This window comes from Lipotes vexillifer, unplaced genomic scaffold (genome assembly GCF_000442215.2).
Source record: "Lipotes vexillifer unplaced genomic scaffold, Lipotes_vexillifer_v1.1 scaffold193, whole genome shotgun sequence".
Taxonomy (NCBI): domain Eukaryota; kingdom Metazoa; phylum Chordata; class Mammalia; order Artiodactyla; family Lipotidae; genus Lipotes; species Lipotes vexillifer.
In genome coordinates this window covers 2,171,823-2,181,627 of record NW_006769306.1, presented here as the reverse complement: position 1 = coordinate 2,181,627, position 9,805 = coordinate 2,171,823, and the positions used below count along the sequence as shown (strand labels likewise).

General features: G+C 40.8%; 1 protein-coding gene across 1 annotated transcript in view; it reads left to right on the top strand.

Moving 5' to 3' along the window:
• Positions 1-2,803: 2,803 nt before the first annotated feature.
• NMI (N-myc and STAT interactor) overlaps positions 2,804-9,805 on the top strand; it is an 18,240-nt gene continuing 11,238 nt past the window's right edge. Inside the window, exon 1 of the mRNA XM_007445565.1 lies at positions 2,804-2,937. The gene's annotated coding sequence lies outside the window, so the exon portion shown is untranslated. The remainder of the gene's footprint in view (positions 2,938-9,805) is intronic.

Genomic DNA, 9,805 nt, shown 5'->3' with positions numbered 1-9,805 from the left:
CTCAAAATTCAACATGCGGATGTGCATTGTGAATCTCCCAAGTGTGAATCCAGTATGCGGCATTTCCTAATCATACTTGCCCATAGAATTCCCTCTTTTTTCATGCCCTGTAGAACATAGTGTGGAGACTGACTTCATGGTTGAGAGTAGAGAAAGATATCAATGTCATCACAGATTAATTGCCTGGTTTTGGGTCAGCTCTTTAAGCCATAGTTTCCTGACCTGCAAAATGGGGATAATACCTATATCTCACATTGTTGTTGGCAAAACATAAAAGGTTTATAAAATGCCTAGGAGTTCTCAGTAGATCTTTGCAATTACGATTGTTAACAATAATATATTTGGGAGCTGGGACTTCCCTGGAGGCGCGGTGGTTAAGAATCCGCCTGCCAATGCAGCAGACACGGGTTCGAGCCCTGGTCCGGGAAGGTCCCACATGCCGCAGAGCAACTAAGCCCATGCAACACAACTACTGAGCCTGCACTCTAGAGCTCACGAGCCACAACTATTGAGCCCATACGCCAGAACTACTGAAGCCCGCACACCTAGAGCCGATGCTCAGCAACAAGAGAACCCACCGCAATGAGAAGCCCGCGCACCACAATGAAGAGTAGCCCCCGCTCACCACAACTAGAGAAAGCCTGCGCAGCAACAAAGACCCAATGCAGCCAAAAATAAATAAAATTTAAATATATATATATATATATATATATATATATCTGGGAGCTGCCTATTCATCTTCGGAACCCCTATGCTTTGCAGAGTACTGGACCTGAAGTTCACTTGAGTTCAGACTGTTACACATGGCTCAGCTTCAGCATGTGGGTGGCCCAAAGGCTTCCCTACTAACTGTATCCTTTGTCCTTTAACAGGATTGGAGTCAATCATAGATGAGTCCTGTTCTGGTCATGGTCCTGTTGCTTAGTATCTTCTTATAAAAAACAAAAATAAGATAAAAGAAGAAATGAGGTTTGAACTAAATAACCTCTGGAGTTCATGTTCTCTGAAACTCTAAGGGATGGAAGTTTCCTGGCAGTCCAGTGGTTAGGACTCAGCGCTTTCACTCCCGTGGGCCAGGGTTCAAACCCTGGTCAGGGAACTAAGATCCCTCAAGCCTTGCAGTGCAGCCAAAAATAAAATAAAAGGGGCTTCCCTGGTGGCGCAGTGGTTAAGAATCCACCTGCCAGTGCAGGGGACACGGGTTCGAGCCCTGGTCTGGGAAGATCCCACGTGCCGAGGAGCAACTAAGCCTGGGTGCCACAGCTACTGAAGTCCACGGACCTAGAGCCCTTGCTCTGCAACAAGAGAAGCCACCGCAGTGAGAAGCACGTGCACTGCAACGAAGAGTAGCCCCTGCTTGCTTGCAACTAGAGGAAGCCCTCATGCAGCAACGAAGACCCAACGCAGCCAAAAATAGATAAAATAAATAAATAAATTTAAATAAATAAAAATAAAATTAAAAACAAAATTAAAAAACAAATTTTTAACCCAATGCAGCCAAAAATAGATAAATTAGATAAATAAATAAATAAATTTAAATAAATAAATAAAATAAAAAACAAAATAAAAAAATTTTTTTAACCCAATGCAGCCAAAAATAGATAAATTAAATAAATAAATTTAAATAAATAAATAAAATAAAAAACGCAATTTTAAGGAAGACCAAAAGTAATTCTCAGGCTGCCACAGTTAGAGTTTTGGTACTATTTTGACTGGGCTGATGAGTACAAGTGTCTATGCACCACTTTATTTTCTTCACTTAGAAAGTCCACTTTAAACTGATTGCCATCAATATTCTGTTTTTTTACATAGAAAAGGTGAATATTTAATACACCTGTAAATGTTTATTTCCTTTTCCCTTTGCAGAGCAAACCAATTTTTAATTCAGTAGTGGCATGCAATCAAAACCTATTGATATTTACATCATTTGGAAATATCTCAATGTATTAATTTATTTGAAAATGCATATAATATTCTTGATATAAAGGAATTTGACTTTGGTTAATATTTCATTTTATCAGATTATATATCAGTTATATATGAATATACAGCATTGTAAACTAGAATTTATGCCTGGAAGTCATTTTGATACATCTCCTCCCTGACCTCTTTTACCAGCCAGTGCAGCTGTGGGGTGGTTCTCTGTGTAGGATTCAGAAACAATGCAATTTTTGAAGTCAACCAGATGTTTTCCATTTCAAAGGAAAAGATCACACTTAGTGAAGTATTTATTTATAAGCTTCACAACAAAACAAAATGATTATAAGAAAACTTTCAAGGGACACGGGTCGTAGAAACCAACTGAACACCACAGCTTTCCCAACTTCCTGGGAAATTGCAAAAGAAATACCTCTACACAAAAGTTGACCTTGTGCTGGCTGCAAAGATTTGGAGATTAAGGTTATAATGACCAATAAATTACAATGAGAGTTACCATTACAATCTGATGAGAGACTCCCACTTTGGCTTTATTTGGTTTCTATCCACTTTTTCCAAAAACACGTCCTGTAATATACATACAAAGGAGTGGTTTTTAAAGCATGTCCTAAAATGATGTCTATGGAAACTTAAGGAATACTTCGGGAATAAATTCCCTCAAAACAAAAACAAAACCAACAAGTTTTAAAAATCGGAAGTGAAAATAGGTGTAACTTGTTAGTGACTAATCATTGGAGACACCAGGTTTGGTATTCGAGCAGTGACTAGATTTAAAGAAAATCATTTGAGTAGTTTTCTTCTCCTTTTATTCTTTCTTTCTTTTTTTTAAAGGAACCAAAGTGTTGATCTGGGGGACACCCACTTGAAAAAGGCTCAAGGCGCTTCTGGACAAGGCGGCGCCAGCCGGGCCCGGAGGTTGCAGCGCCTCCCGCGGACGCTCCACCTGCAAGGCGCCAGGTTTCCGGGAACCGGGGCGCGGCGGTCGGCGGGCCGAGGCGGGTGAGTTGGTGCCCCCTTCCCCTCCTGCCATCCCGGCTTCTAGTGGTCCAGGGCTGGAGAGGCAGTGGATGGCGACGAGGCAGGTTCCGCGGGACTCGGGACCTCCCGCGGGGAGACGCCCGGCGGAGAGCCGGGGGCGGACGGGGGCCGGGCACAGAGGCCCAGCGCCGCGCGCCAGCGCTGCCCACTGCCGGGGTCGCGGGGACCACACAGCCGCCGAGGGGACGCGCCTGCCCCCGGCCCACGGGGCCTTCTCTGTGCCGTCCCGGCCTCTGACCCCGTCTCCTTTGCTTTGCTTCATTTCGGAAATTGAAACTTAAAATGGTTTGTGTTTCCCCACTGTTCTTGTAGTGTCTCTGGAGACAGTTGTTAGGAAAACAGATTCCTTCAGGACATTTACTCTCTTGGCAGGAGGAGCAGGTTTTGACAGCCGTGCCTCACTTTTCAGAATATGCAGGGGTTTTCTTGAAAGAGATATCCAAAAGAGAATGCGATGTTTCCCTATCTATACAACATGCAGAAGTTTAAAAAACAAAAACAAAACAAAATAAAAAACAACTTTGTGCATCACCACCTCCTTTTTTCCTTCCTTCTCATTTCCTTTCTTTTTGCCGCCAGGCATGCATATGGGAAGATTTGCTTCTATCAGGCGCGGGTGGGGGGGTGGGGGGACATCACGGTGATGTGAGTATATTAAGGGAAATAGGTGGTGAATGGGTATAGGTGATTTGTGCTGTTTTTTTCATTCGCTGCCATAACAAATCACCACAGACTTAGTGGCTTAAAAGCCACAAGTTTATTATCTTAAAATTCTGCTGGTTAGAAGTTCAACTGGGTGTCACTGGGCTAAAATCAAGGTGTCTTCAGGGCTGCCTTCCTTCCCCGAGGCTAATGCGGTGAACGTGTTTTCTCGTCTTTTCCAGCTTCTGTAGACTGCTCACCTTCTTTGGCTCAGTGGTGCCCTTTCTCCATCCTCAAAGCCAGCAATGTTGCATTTCTCTGACTATTCTTCTGTTGTCACATCTTACTCTGATTCTACTCTTCTGCCTTCCTCTTTCACTTTGGAGAAGGACCCTGGTGATTACATTATTTCCCCACCAATAATCCAGGAAGATCTTTGTATTTATATATATGTATATATATTTATGGCTGTGTTGGGTCTTTGTCGCTGCATGCGGGCTTTCTCTAGTTGTGGTGAGCAGGAGCTACTCTGTGTAGCACAGGCTCTAGGCACGCAGGCTTCAGTAGTTGCAGCACATAGGCTCAGTAGTTGTGGCACGCTGGCTCAGTAGTTGTGGTGCACGGGCTTAGTTGCTCCGTGGCATGTGGGGTCTTCCTGGACCAGGAATCGAACCCGGTTCCCCTGCATTGGCAGGCAGATTCTTAACCACTGCACCACCAAGGAAGTCCAAGATCGTTATATTTTAAAGTCAGCTGATTAGCAACCTTAATTCATTCTACAACTTTAATTCTCCTTTGCAGTGTAACCTAACATATTCACAGATTCTGAGGATTAGCATGTGGGCATCTTTAAGGGGACCATTATTCTGCCTACCATTTGACTGTATAAAAGGAAAGCTATTACTGTACATCCCATTTATGCAAAAAGGGAAAGTATCCAGATACTAGATATGCTGTAAGAAGTCCTGGGAATATTATGTAGTAGACCATTCATATGAGTTAAATATATTATTGAGAGCCTTTATTACAAGACTTTATTATTATTCTTAGTCTATATTAAGAATATAGACTAGAAAAGCAGTTAAATAATGTTGCAGTTTCTGCTTTCTGGAAAAATAATAAGAGAACTTCACATGCCTAGGGTGTCCTGAGCTGAATAAATACCTCAGTCAAGATACTGCACAATTCTATAAATATTGAGTGTTTTCAGTGTGTGAATGTGTATTGTGCTCTGAATGGATACAAGGAAGAATGGACGTGGTCCCTGGCCTCAAGGTCATGACCATCTAGTCATGGAAAATGACACAGGTACACAAATAAAGCTCCCCAAAGGAGATAATAGCGGGAGGAGTAAAATCATTTGGGGGAATCAGACAAGGCTTCAAGAACTTGGAGGGGAATTTGGGATGGATGTTGAACAGTAGGGTTTCATTAGGTGGAGGTTAAGGTTGGGAGGGGAGGAAGGATGTAACACTGAGGGACAGGAGGGAGAAGAGAAACCCTTAGAGTGTTCAGTGTGGTTAAGGGACTTGGTCCAGGAGTTGTCTAAATAAGACTAGTTGGGGTTAGATTGTGTAAGACCTGGGATGAATACCGTTATAAGGACTCTGCAGTTGTTAACGCAATAAAGAGCTACTTATATATACCTTTTTTATTTTTAAACTCCTCAAACTTACAGAAAATCTGCAAGTAAAAAATTGTCTTTTTCCTGAGTTATTTGAGAGTAGGTTTCATGACCAATTACCCTGGAATTCTTGAGTATTTATTTCCTACAAAAAAGGTGTTCTCTATGTAACTACAATACAGTGATTAAAATCAGAAAAATTAATATTGATACATTATGCCATCTTGGATCTAATTTGAATTTTGCCAGTTGTCCCTATAATATCCTTTAACAAAAGGACCCAGTTCAGAATTATGCATTGTGTTTAGTTGTGATGTCTCTTTAATCTCCTGCCTGGGACAGTTTCTCAGTCTTTCCTTGGCTTTCATGAACTTGACACTTTTGAAGAGAACAGGCCAGTTTATCTCATGTTTCCTCATGTTTAGATTCGGCTCATGCATCTTTGGCAGGAATATCATAGGAGTCATGCTGTGTTCTCGGTGTGCCTATCATATGTCAGATGATTTTGATGTATCTCATTATTTACTTTGACTACTTAATTATGGTGTTGTCCGCCTGGCTTCTTCACTGTAAAGTTATTCATTTCCCCTTTGAAATTACTGTTTTGTGGAGAAGCATTTCTTTTGTTTGTTTTGTTTTGAGAAGCTTTATTCATAATAGCCCCAAACCAGAAATAACCAAATAGCCACCAACGAGAGAATGGATAAACAACTTGTAGGCTGTCCATGCATGGAATACTACACAGCAATAAAAAGGAACAAACTACTAATACATGCAATAACAAGGACAAGTCTCCAAAACATGTTGAGCTTAAAACTCTAGCACATATAAAAGGGTGCATACCAAATGATTCCACTTATATGAAGTGCAATAACAGGTTGTTCAGTGTAAGGAAATTTTAACTTAATTAAAAACAATCATTTCTCGAGTATAGACTATATCCCTGGCACTCTTTTGGGTACTGTTAGGGTGGCGTTCTGGATGAAGTAGAGCATACTTTAGAGGACAAAACAAAAATCATAGCCCTTACAGTGCTTATATTCTTGTAGGTCAGCTTGACATGTTCAACGCAAAAGGGCAAACTGATATTTATCCCCATTGAAACTGTTGATCTCCTTCAAGGGCTTGTCAATGCCAGGACTGGTGAGTGCTCAGAACACCTAAATGATTGAGATTGCACTGGATTTTGGTTTGCGGTACTTGTGGGTATTTTGAAACTAATTAAATGGTCCTTTCCTCACAAAACTATCAATTTATCTATCTAGCTAGCTAGCTATGTTTACTGACTCATAGTTCTCTGTTTTGCTCAGTGGATTTAATTATTACTGTCATTATTTATTTCTGTGCTTAATTGATTCCCAGATTTGTCCAGTGAGAACCTCATCAAGGTGGACTCTATATTCTTGTGACATATCCTCATCATTCTTTGAGCACTTCTTGCTTTCTGACATCATAAGATGCTTGTCTTGTACTTTTCCTGTCCCACTTCTAGAAGCAGCCATTTCTCTGAATAGCCTTGGTTCCTGGTAGCTGGGAATGGTACTGGAAACTAAATTCTGGGTGCTAGATGTGCTCACTGCTGTTGTCCTTGGTTCCAGGCCCTTTTAGCAGACAGAACTGGGGAATATCACACACTCACACACTTATATTTAAATTTCTGTACTTTTCTATCAATATATCACAAATCATGAGATTATGCTGATATCTCCAGTTTCAATTCATAGCATTCATTCTATTTTTATCCCTTTGCATTTTTTTTTTTTTCAGCATTTCTTTTGTTTGTTTTGTTTTGAGAAGCTTTATTCATAATAGCCCCAAACCAGAAATAACCAAATAGCCACCAACGAGAGAATGGATAAACAACTTGTAGGCTGTCCATGCATGGAATACTACACAGCAATAAAAAGGAACAAACTACTAATACATGCAATAACAAGGACAAGTCTCCAAAACATGTTGAGCTTAAAACTCTAGCACATATAAAAGGGTGCATACCAAATGATTCCACTTATATGAAGTGCAATAACAGGTTGTTCAGTGTAAGGAAATTTTAACTTAATTAAAAACAATCATTTCTCGAGTATAGACTATATCCCTGGCACTCTTTTGGGTACTGTTAGGGTGGCGTTCTGGATGAAGTAGAGCATACTTTAGAGGACAAAACAAAAATCATAGCCCTTACAGTGCTTATATTCTTGTAGGTCAGCTTGACATGTTCAACGCAAAAGGGCAAACTGATATTTATCCCCATTGAAACTGTTGATCTCCTTCAAGGGCTTGTCAATGCCAGGACTGGTGAGTGCTCAGAACACCTAAATGATTGAGATTGCACTGGATTTTGGTTTGCGGTACTTGTGGGTATTTTGAAACTAATTAAATGGTCCTTTCCTCACAAAACTATCAATTTATCTATCTAGCTAGCTAGCTATGTTTACTGACTCATAGTTCTCTGTTTTGCTCAGTGGATTTAATTATTACTGTCATTATTTATTTCTGTGCTTAATTGATTCCCAGATTTGTCCAGTGAGAACCTCATCAAGGTGGACTCTATATTCTTGTGACATATCCTCATCATTCTTTGAGCACTTCTTGCTTTCTGACATCATAAGATGCTTGTCTTGTACTTTTCCTGTCCCACTTCTAGAAGCAGCCATTTCTCTGAATAGCCTTGGTTCCTGGTAGCTGGGAATGGTACTGGAAACTAAATTCTGGGTGCTAGATGTGCTCACTGCTGTTGTCCTTGGTTCCAGGCCCTTTTAGCAGACAGAACTGGGGAATATCACACACTCACACACTTATATTTAAATTTCTGTACTTTTCTATCAATATATCACAAATCATGAGATTATGCTGATATCTCCAGTTTCAATTCATAGCATTCATTCTATTTTTATCCCTTTGCATTTTTTTTTTTTTCTTTTGCGGTACGCGGGCCTCTCACTGTTGTGGTCTCTCCCATTGCAGAGCACAGGCTCCGGACATGCAGGCTCAGCAGCCATGGCTCACGGGCCCAGCCGCTCCGCGGCATGTGGGATCTTCCCGGACCGGGTCACGAACCTGTGTCCCCTGCATCGACAGGCGTACTCTCAACCACTGCGCCACCAGGGAAGCCCTCCCTTTGCATATTTATAATCACGTTCTCTGACAATGAAAAACCTGACTCCTGTTATCCTCCATGTATTTACTTACTTGATAAATTGTGTTTTTGTACCTTTGGCCACTGGGAGCTCCAGGCTCATCTTGTATATTTCCTGCCCCAAAGGTAGAATCAACCATTGCTCAAAGGAATCCTAGTTCCTTTTATTGGAGAACAGATTGGAAACCAAGATCTGAGTGCTAGATGACCCCTTCTTTTTTTCTAGTTTTATTGAGAAATAATTGACATACGCCACTGTACAAGTTTGCAGCATGATGGTTTGACTCACACATATTATGAAATGATTACCATAATAGGTTCAGCTAACATCCATCTTGTCATATAGATACATGTCAGATAGGTAAAAAGCAAAGACAGAAAAAAAGAAAAAAATTTCTCCTTGTGATGAGAACTCTTAGGATTTATTCTCTTAACAACTTCCCTATATATCATAGCAGTGTTAGCTATAGTCATCATGTTGCACATTACCTCCCTACTACTTATTTATCTTATAACTGGAAGTTTTTACCTTTGACCACCTCCCTCCAATTCCCCCTCCCTCCACCCTCTGCCTCTGGTAACCACAAATCTGATCTTTTTTCTATGAGTTTTTTTTTAAGATTCCATATGTGAGATCATACAGTATTTGTCTTTTTCTGTCTGCCTGATTTCACTTAGCATAATGCCTTAAAGGTCCATTCATGTTGTTGCAAATGGTAGAATTTCTTCAGTTGATATAGCTGAATAATATCACATTGTAAATACCACAATATATATACCACAATTTCTTTATCCATTAATTCATCCATTGATGGACACTTAGGTTATTTCCATGTCATGGCTATTGTAAATAACGCTGCAATGAACAGGGGTACAGATATCTTTTCAAGTTAGTGTTTTCTTTTCCTTTGGATATATTCCCAGAGATGAAATTGCTGGATCATATCAAACTAAAAAGCTTCTGTGCAGCAAAAGAAACCATAAACAAAGTGAAAAGACAACCTATGGAATAGAAAAAAACATTTCCAAACCATATATCTGATAAGGCTTTAATATCCAAAATATATAAAGAACTCATAAAACTCAATACCAAAAAACAAATAACTCAATTAAAAAATGGGCAAATGACTTAAATAGACATTTCTCCAAAGAAGATATACAAAAAGCCAACAGGTACGTGAAAAGGTGCTCAACATCACTAATCACTAGTGAAATGTAAATTAAAACCCCAATGAGAGGGCTTCCCTGGTGGCGCAGTGGTTGAGAGTCCGTCTACCGATGCAGGGGACACAGGTTCGTGCCCCGGTCCGGGAAGATCCCACTTGTCGCGGAGTAGCTGGGCCCGTGAGCCATGGCCGCTGAGCCTGCGCATCCAGAGCCTGTACTCCGCAACGGGAGAGGCCACAACAGTGAGAGGCCCGCATACC